This window comes from Acinonyx jubatus, chromosome C1, assembly GCF_027475565.1.
Source record: "Acinonyx jubatus isolate Ajub_Pintada_27869175 chromosome C1, VMU_Ajub_asm_v1.0, whole genome shotgun sequence".
NCBI lineage: Eukaryota > Metazoa > Chordata > Mammalia > Carnivora > Felidae > Acinonyx > Acinonyx jubatus.
This window is the reverse complement of record NC_069381.1, coordinates 104,766,949-104,776,614: the sequence shown is the minus strand read 5'-3', so window position 1 is coordinate 104,776,614 and position 9,666 is coordinate 104,766,949. Positions and strand designations below refer to the sequence as shown.

The window sequence follows — 9,666 nt, the reverse complement described above, 5'->3', positions numbered from 1 at the left end:
AGAGAGAATCCCAAGCAGGCTCCATGCTGTCAGCACAGAGCCCAATGCAGGGCTCCAACTCACGAATCATGAGATCATTACCTGAGCTGAAACCAAGACCCAGGAGCCCCTAGGTGACAGATTTTAAATTACATTTTTCACAGAGAGGAACTGGGCATGCTCAGCTGAGATGGGCTACAAGGGATTTCCCATCGACCCCTTCTCAGATGCCCTGGCAGGGATCGTAAGCAAAGGGCACGAAGCTCCAAGCCAGGGCCTCTGTCCTCGGCAGCCCGTGCTGACCCGATTTACACTCCCTGCCAACATCCACCGTGTTCTGCTAAGAACACACAATACATCAGGACAAATCTCTGTCCCCAAGGATCCTACAGGCACTGAAGGAGACAGGTGCACAGGCAATTTCTACACCCTGGGATGAGGGCCATGAGGTGCTAAGGAAGGCCTGAGGACTAGCACCCAACCCTAGGCTGGGGGGATTCAGGGAGGCTTTATGGTGGAATGACATCCGACCAGAACCTTGAGGGTGCCCAGTTCTGTAATCAGCCAATAAGGCCACCTTCTTATCGCTCCTCACTTCTTTCCATCACTCCTGTGTCCTCACCCACAGCACTAATTCCTCCACGCAAGGAACATGTCCCCTTCATCCCTGCATTCCCAGAAGCACCTGGCCCAGCAGCTGTGTCCTGCTTTCCAAATCCCAGTCTGAAGCTCCATCAATAGATGCCTGAGCCTGGCCAGGAAAATCTCTGTGGGCACCGGGCATCCTGCCACGACCCCAGCCTGACCACGAGCCTGTGCAGGAAGCCATGGGGCCTTGTCCAGGGAAGCGTTCTCTGTACAGCGACAACTGGGAGAGCCTGCGTCTACACACTCTCCCAGGTCACCATACCAGGGGTGGATCTGATGATTTGGGACTAATCACAAAGCAGGTCGTTTCCACCTGGAATCCCACCAGCAGCTTGTTCAGCACCCTCCTTCCCAAACCAGTGTCTCTTCCCTGCATTTGGCAGGCACCTCAATGACACAGGTGCCGGGCTGGAAAATTCCAGTGGTTGGGCTCCTTCCTCTCCCTTGGGCCCCCAGCTCAGTAGTGGCAGCCCCACAGATTGTTCCTGAAGATTTTTCTCAAATCTGCGTCCTCCTGGCCACTATCACAGCTGTCATTCCAATTCAGGCCTGCATCATCCCCGCCGTCATCTCCTAGCTCCTGTTCTCCTGCGCCTCCAGTTGGTGACTCCACCTTCTGTGGTTTAATTATGTCTGCAATTTAAATCTTTAGCCTGGAGTTCAATGTTGAGAAACTTGCTGTTTCTGCAAATGCATCCTGATGTTTGACCCTGTGATTCTATTCCTCTTACTCCCTCTGGATCACCCTCCTCTCCATGCCTGTTCCACATGCCCCATCAATGCCTGTCAGATGGGACAGCACCCAACCCTCAAGGCTCACTTCAAACTCTGTGTCTCCCATGAAGTTATTCCTAAGGGTCCTAGCCAAAAGGGAGCCTACTGTTCTGAATCCCACTGGTCTTACTGTCTACACTTGTGCAACACTGGCCACACACACAACTTCCATCAGGTCTACTTGTGAACACTGCTTATGTTCCTGCCTAGATTCTGGTTACATCCTAAAGCAGCTGTGGTTGATCACAGAGAGGGGTGGTGGCAAGACAGAGGCTTTGAGACTAGTCTTGTGTGGGTTCTGATGGGGCCACAATATGCCTGTAGGTAAGTACATCATACGGGGTGTCTTGTGACACTAGAGATCATCTATGCAAACCTCGAGGACTTACCATGACCACAACATTAATCAGTCTAAAATACTTCTTGAGGTGACTACACAGAACAAATAAGTCAGAGTATTGTAGACTATAAAATTATGTTAATTTTTAATATGCAAAACTTGGATTACATTTCTGTTCTTACGATATGATCCATATAGACCTCAAAGATGCCCCCACTGATTACCAGCAAGCACATTCTCCAATAACTAGGCACTCTGGACTTGAAAATGTCTTGCTCAAAACCATGAGAATGAATTTACTTAGGGGCACCTGGGTGGCTCAGTCTGTTAAGTGTCCAACTTCGACTCAGGTCATGATCTCTGCAGATTGTGAGTTCGAGCTCCACACTGGGCTCTCTGCTGTCCCTGTCAGCATGGAGGCCACTTCAGATCCTCTGTTCCCCTGTCCCTGCCTCTCCCCAACTTGTGCTCTCCCCAAAATAAATAAATACTAGGGAAAAAAATGAATTTACATAAAAGCCAACCAATAAAACTGGTTGAATTCTATGCCCTAATTGGGTTCTGATCCATATGGCACCAAGCACTACTTTAACCTAAATCTCTATTTTCATTTTTTGTTTTGCTGGTTTCTTGCACCTTGTACATGGAAGATTACTGTTCCCACTGCCCAAGCCCTGAGAAACGCTACCAAAGGCATGAGCAAATAGGGGAGGGCGCCAACCTAAATCACAGCCTCCATGTCAAGCCAAATGGGGAAAACTTCCCAGCCCCATATTCACTCCACGGCTTCCTGCCCCTTTTCTACCAGAGCCACACAGGAAAAAGCCAACACCACAGCAGAGCTACTCACTCCATAGCCACCAGAGGGTCCCACAGCACTAGCTAGGAAGCAAGGACACACCCTCTCCCTGTGCAAATCCAGGAGGGCTCGTCACAGCAACCTCCCCTTGCTTCCAGGCTGGAATCAGGATTGCCAGGAAACCCCAGGGCTAGCTGCCGGCTGACTGACGCTGTTGAGGCTTCAGCTCTTACCAAGCAGCCAGCTTTTCACAAAGAGTCGGAGTCCCCAGGACTCCATGGGCCTGAGCCCTCCCCAGCCACATTCCTTCTTGCATCACCAAAGAACACAGTATCTGTGGCTTAAACAGCATTTTTCAGACAGCCCCCAGAATTGCTGCCTGAAGTACCACTTGCTGTCAAGTGTTAATAAAGGAAAAGGAACAGCATTTCTGACAGGCAGGTTACAGCCCATGAGAAACAGGTCCTATCTTGCCCTCAACACCAAGCATTCTTGGGGTTCAGACAAGCTGGTGTTCTATTACTTAACTCAAAGTATGAGGTCTTTCTTCCTTCTTGCAAGAGACCATGGAAATCAGGGATCCTCATGATGAGAAAAAGGGAAAGGAAGGCTAAAATGCCCAGGTTTTTCTCTGGCAGCCACCTCAATCCATAACACAAGCAGAGTCACAAACTTATAACAGATGCTCATTCAGGTTTTGATTGTCTCTTTTGGGGTATTTACAAAGAGGCTGGAATATTCAGACAAATATGTTTTTTAATGTTTATTTTTGAGAGAGAGAAAGAGAGAGAGACATAGCATGAGTGAGGAGGAGCAGAAAGAGAGGGAGACACAGAATCCGAAGCAGGCTCCAGGCTCCAAGCTGTCAGCACAGAGCCTGACGTGGGGCTCGAACTCACTAACTGTGAGATCATGACCTGAGCTGAAGTCAGAAGCTCAACCGACTGAGCCACCCAGGAAGGAGCCCCTTGGGACTATGCAGGAAAATATTTTTAAATAATTATGACCTTAAGGGCTTGGTTCCTCCCTTCAGGATGACTGCACATAAATCACCTCGTATAATTCCCATAATAATCACCCCGCAGGATAGGGATTGGAGGAATTTTATAGATGAGGAGACAGAAGGCATGGAGATTTACCTGCCCACGGCACAAAGCAACGCTGTAGCAGAGCCAGGATTCAACACGGGTCCATCTGGCTCCACCCCACCCTCCACTTAATAATAATTATAGTTAACATGAGTGTGGCACTTACTATGTGCCAGACACCCTGCTAAGCACTTACATGCTTTTTCTCATTTATATTCCAAACATCCCTAGGAGGCAGGTACGACAATCAAGTTCAAGTCCCTTTTCCAAATGAGAAAACTAAAATTTGAAACAGCTGGATGACATGTGCCACATCACATGGTTAATGAGAGGCAAGGAAATTGGATTCACCCCAACCTTGTGCTCTTAACCACTATGTTGAGACACAGCCGACTGCGTCTCCTACCTCATCTCCTGTCACTCTCCGCTCGGCTGCAGGCACCTTGCTGCAGGCACACTGATGGCTTTTCAATCCCACCCCCCCACCCCCCCACCCCCCACCCCCCCCCCCCCCCCGCCAAGCCCAAGCCCCTCCCTGCTTCCTAGCCTCTGCACCTGCTTTTCCCTCCACCAGAAAAGCTTCCCCCTAGTCCCTGCTGTATTTACAACCTTAGTTCCTTCTCTTCCTCTAAGTCTGGGTTTAAATGTCCCCTCTTCAGCGCCTGGTGGCTCAGTGGGTTAAGCGTCCGACTTCGGCTCAGGACATGATCTTGTGGTTATGGGTTCGAGCCCTGTGTCGGGCTCTGTGCTGACAGCTCAGAGCCTGGAGCCTGCTCCAGATTCTGTGTCTTCCTCTCTCTCTGCCCCTCCCCTGCTTGCACTCTGTGTCTCTCTCTCTCTCTCAAAACTAAATAAAGATTAAAAAAATTTTTTAATGTCCCTTCTTCAGTGTACTCTTCTCTGACTTTTTACCTAAAATGTGTCCCCTTCAATTCTGTCATTCAGACCCTTATTCTTCCCATCATGGCACTCATTACAATCTACAAAAATTGTACAATCTACAAAAATTACAATCTACAAAAATTTTATATTAGTTTAGTTTTCCCCTTCTATTTTATTTGTCTTCCCCCTAGAATGTAAGGCCTGGGAAATCTGTCTGTCTTGGTCACTGACATATCCCCATTACCCAGAACATGCCAGATATTAGAAGGTACTCAATAAATATTTGCTAGATTATAATCATTAGAATTTGTAGCTCACCTATGGTTTCCAAACCAAAGCTAAGAGTTCTGCATTTAAAAGGAAGGAAAGTGGGGGGGGGGGGGGGACGCTGGGTGGCTCAGTTGCTTAAGCATCCAACTCTTGGTTTCGCTCAGCTCATGATCTCACGAGTTCGTGAGTTCAAGCCCCGCGTTGGGCTCTGCACGGGCAGTGTGGAGCCTGCTTGGGCTTCTCTGTCAATCCCTCTCTCTGCCCCTCCCCCCCCCACACTGTCTCTGTCTCTCTCAAAATAAATAAATAAACTTAAAACAAAAGAAGTAAAAGGAAGGAAGGCAAGCTATAGTCCTTCAGCTTTTGTTGCCCCAAGAGATAAATGAGCACAGTGAGCAAAGCCTCTAAGAAACCCTCCAGCACTCCAGAAGGAACACTGCTCAAAGGCATTTAACCACAAATCACACAGACCTTGAGCCATGGAAGGGCCCCGCTTGGCCTCCCCAGAGCTTCTGCTCCACAGAGGGAGGGACCACACAGAAGCTGGTTCTCCCGAGTAGAACCTGCTGCCTGCTGGGCAAGGCTGGGTGCCTTCACGGTCATGACCTGCCCAGAGCCTGGCAGCTAGTAAGTGGGACAACCACTCACTCTCCTTTAAAATTCTTCAGTGGCTCTGTGTTACCTTCAGAAACACACTCCAGACTCCTCGGTAGAGTATCTCAGGCACCCCAGGAAAGGTACCTCCTCTCGGGACCAGGGCAATTCCTGGGATGGAGGTGCTACCTCACAATTCCACGCTCTGGCACATGCTTTTCCTTCCTCCCTGCCCCCACTCAATCTAATCCCTAGTTGTCCTTTAAGATTCCTGATAGGAATCCATCCTAAGAAAATAAATATGTGGGCAGAGATGTTTATTCAAAAGTAGTCCTACTGTATATCATTATTAAGTATGGCAGTAACAAAAACTGCTAACAACCTAAATGTTCAAAAAATATGGGAAAGGTTTAATAAACTATATTTCCCTTAAACTTAGGGTTACTAGTTGAGCCACACTTGGGGGTTTGCTGCTTTGTTTTGTTTTCTCGATCGCCAGCCCTAGTCTTGACCAGGCAACTGTAAATCTGTGGTCTCCACCTGAAGTGCCATGGAGGACCGCCGCGACTCCTTGTGAGGGGTGCGAATTTGTGGTGCTAGAGGTAGCAGGGCAAGCCTTTCTCTGCTTCCAGGGGCTCTTCCAAGGGACCATACCGCTCCAGCACACAGCCCTTTTGCCAGCGAGGAACCTGGTGAAGTTCCGTTTGATGGCATTTCCCAGGATGCCCCTCCCCTCGGGCTGGACTTTCATCCACTTCCACAGCAGGTGAGCATTGTCCCATTCACACAGATCTTGCAGAACATATCAAGTGTGACATTATGGTCAGCAGAGAGCTGCCTGATCTCCGCATTGCTCCCTGGCTGCTGCCTCCAAACTGGTTGGCAAGGGAAGGCCAGGATCCGTAAACCGCGTGCAGCAAGCATATCGGGCATGCAGGTCGACAAGCTGAGTATAGTTGACGTCTGTTTTGCCTCACCGCGAGGCCACACTGGTGACGATGCACAGGAAGCCCTGGTACTTGCCCAGGTGAACCATGTGCCCACCGATGACCTCGTCTGAGAACTCCTGCAGAGACTGAGTACAGAGTCAGTGGTCTCAGGACACGCACATGGTGCGGGGTGGGCTGGGCTTGGCCAGGGCCCCGCACAGCAGTGCCGGCTTCAGCAGGCAGCACGGGTGGCTGAGGTTCACATCCACAACCGCATCTTTCTGAGTCTGCTGCCAAATTACCAGCACTCGAAAGAACGCCATTCTATTTGCTAGGGTTATGCTGTAACAAATAACCCCCAAATTTCAGAGTTTTTTTCCTCACCCACATAAGTATTCCAGTGAAGGTGTGCCCGGTTAGCAGGTGGTTTTCCTCCACTCAGTGATTCAGGAACTCGGACCCCTTCCAGCTGTGATTCTTCCAACCCTAAAGCCTCAGAGTCTAGCAGATGGAATGAAAAAGTGTGGTAAAGTCGCCTCTTAACCAATTTGGTCTGCAAGTGACACACATCGCTGCCAGTCCCATTCAGTTGGTGACTAGTCAGAGTCCCACCTACGTGTAAGGGCTGCCTGGAACGTAATTCTCAGCTGATCGGCCACAGCCCAGCTGAACCTCTACACTCGGATGGGAAGAAAGCATCTTTCTGGTGGACAGGCTGCCCTCCACGCTACAGCTACAAACCCCAGAAGTTAAGTACCACTGGGTACCAGGTTTTGTTTCCACACGGAGAAGACGGACTACTGCCTGAGCAGTGGAACAATGCCCCCTGTCCCTAGCATTTAGTGCACTAGAACATACCAGAGGCCCAGTGGCTTAAACATGGCCTTCACTTTGCTCCAGAGACCACACTGCCTCAGGTTCCCATCCCTTGGATGGCTGTTAACCTAAAAATAAAAGGGCCAATTTTATTACCAGCAAAAATGGGTTTATTTGAGAACAGCAGAGAATTACAAACCAGGACAAGCAAACAATAGGCAAGTCAGGAGAACAAAGGAGAGGACCACTCTTTTATAAAGGAAATTAGAAGTTCAGAAGGGCTGTTATAAACATCAAGTCCCTTGGAGTAAACTGGAGTTTGAAGCGTAGTGGCTTTTTGTTGGCTGAGTTGTGACAGTCTCTCACTGGCTGGGCTGTTGCTGGGGGAGGAAGAAAACCTTCCTCTCTCCTGCCTGGATGGTGAAGTGGTATCCACCTGCGGGTCCCTCTCCCTGTTCCATCTTCAATCGATGAGTGCTAGGGCATGAACACTCCTCCTGCTGGCCTCCCTACTCCGTTTTCAACATGATATCCTTTTATTAATTTTCACATGGCCATTCTATCTGTTCTCTTCCCACAACTCCCCTTCCCCCTACGGCCCCACCATCCTTGCTGGGCAGCTCCAGCTCAGGCACTGCTGCCTGATCTGATTGGTTGTCACTAGTGACACAGAGTTGACTCCACTGTATGCATGTGGTTTACAAGGCACAAGTTACGTTCTCAAGAAAGAACTGCCAGGGACCACTTCTTCTAGAAGGAGATTTATAACCATGGTAGATATTTAGGATTTTATGGACCTACCAGTACAAAGTCATAAAAAACTGCACAAAGGCAGAGATAGCAGCCATCCTACTGACCATTTTCACCACTGTATCCTCAGCACTTAGCAGTGTTTCAGAAACCCAGGTTCTTCTGTCTTTGGAGCTGCAGCTACTAGGACCTGGGAGCCCTCAGAGTCTGGCACCAGCTGGAAGAAGAAGAGAATAAAGAAGCTACCGTGTAGTTGAACAGTTACTTGTTGAATGGGGAAAAAAAGAATGAGTGAATAAATAAGCATGTTCTTGATAAATATTTAATGACAAAAGAGTAAAGATAAAGTATTATGGGACAAAAATAGAACATGTAATTCTGTAATCATAGTGATCACAATTTAGAAATCTCACATCAAAAGCAAAAGCATATATATTTACTTTTTTTTTTTTTTTTTTTTTTTTTTTTACAGTCTTCAGCACTTCTTACCCCTTCACTAAATAAATACTATCCAGCCCACCAAAGGACTAAATAGCAGTTGTCACATGGCTGTTTGCCAGTTCAGGCTCATGTGTGACAATTCTTCAAGGAAAAGTGGATGTACTCCATTGGGGTAGAGAAGGCTTCTGAGTTCATTCTTCCTACTGCATTGCATCTGGAACTTTTTCTTTGCTGCCCACTTTTCTAGTGAGCAAGTTTTATGTTTGGGGAAAGGTGAGAGAGACAGCCTGGATCCAACTCATTCTTTCTGAAATCACTTTAGGGATCAACTTCAAGAATAACCCTGGGTTCAAGTTTTAAAATCCACCCCACTCACTGCAAATCTATTATATATAGTAGATGTATAAAAAGACTAGAAAAAAAGACATAAAAAGTACTTATCTTTGGTTAATAGGTTTACAAATAATTGTATTTTTTTTCATACATTGCTATATTTTCTAAACCTTTTATAAGAATGTAACCTTTTTGCAATTAGATTTCAAATTCACAATAAGTGTCTTTTTTTTTTAGGTTTATTTCTTTTGAGAGAAAGAGTACACACACACATGTGCAAGCAAGGAGAGTGGCAGAGAGAGATGGCGAGAATCTCAAGCAGGCTCTGCACTCAATTTCACATGCCCTGAGCCAAAATCAAGAGTTGGATGCTTAACCGACTGAGCCACCCAGGTGCCTGCCCCAAGTCATTGTTATTTTTTAAAAATTTTTTTAACATTTATTCATTTTTTGATAGAGACAGAGCATGCGTGGGGGAGGGGCAGAGAGAGAGGGAGACACTTCTGTGAAGCAGGCTCCAGGCTCTGAGCTGTCAGCACAGAGCCTGACTCGGGGCTTGAACTCACAGACCGCGAGATCATGACCTGAGCTGAAGTTGGATGCTCAACTGACTGAGCCACCCAGGCGCCCCCATCATTGTTATTTTTTAAATGGCTGTCAAATGTTGCCTCCTCCAGGAATTGTTCTGTGACCACTCCAAGGGTCAACATTCTCAAAGTATCCCCTAGTGTCCTCTACCATTCACTGGGAACACTGGATTTTGACTGCTTATCTATCTCCTGACAAGACTTGAAGATCTTTGAGGGAAGAAACTGAGTCTTTAATGTCTGAGTCCTCAGGGCCTACCTAGCACAGAAACTAAGCATTTGTAAAGGTTTGTGGATCAAATGAAGAACTCAAGTAAGTGGGAGTGTAGAAACAGGTTGTTCTCATTCTAAATTCAGTTGCCTCTTCCCTGGGACTAATGGATCCAGGATTTTCTCCACTCTTGACTGTACCCTGGGGCCTGGGAAAAACTTGGGA

General features: G+C 47.6%; 1 pseudogene; it reads right to left on the bottom strand.

Annotated features, from left to right (window-relative positions):
- Positions 1-4,189: 4,189 nt before the first annotated feature.
- On the bottom strand, positions 4,190-7,165 carry LOC128313986 (phospholipid hydroperoxide glutathione peroxidase-like; annotated as a pseudogene).
- Positions 7,166-9,666: the final 2,501 nt, after the last annotated feature.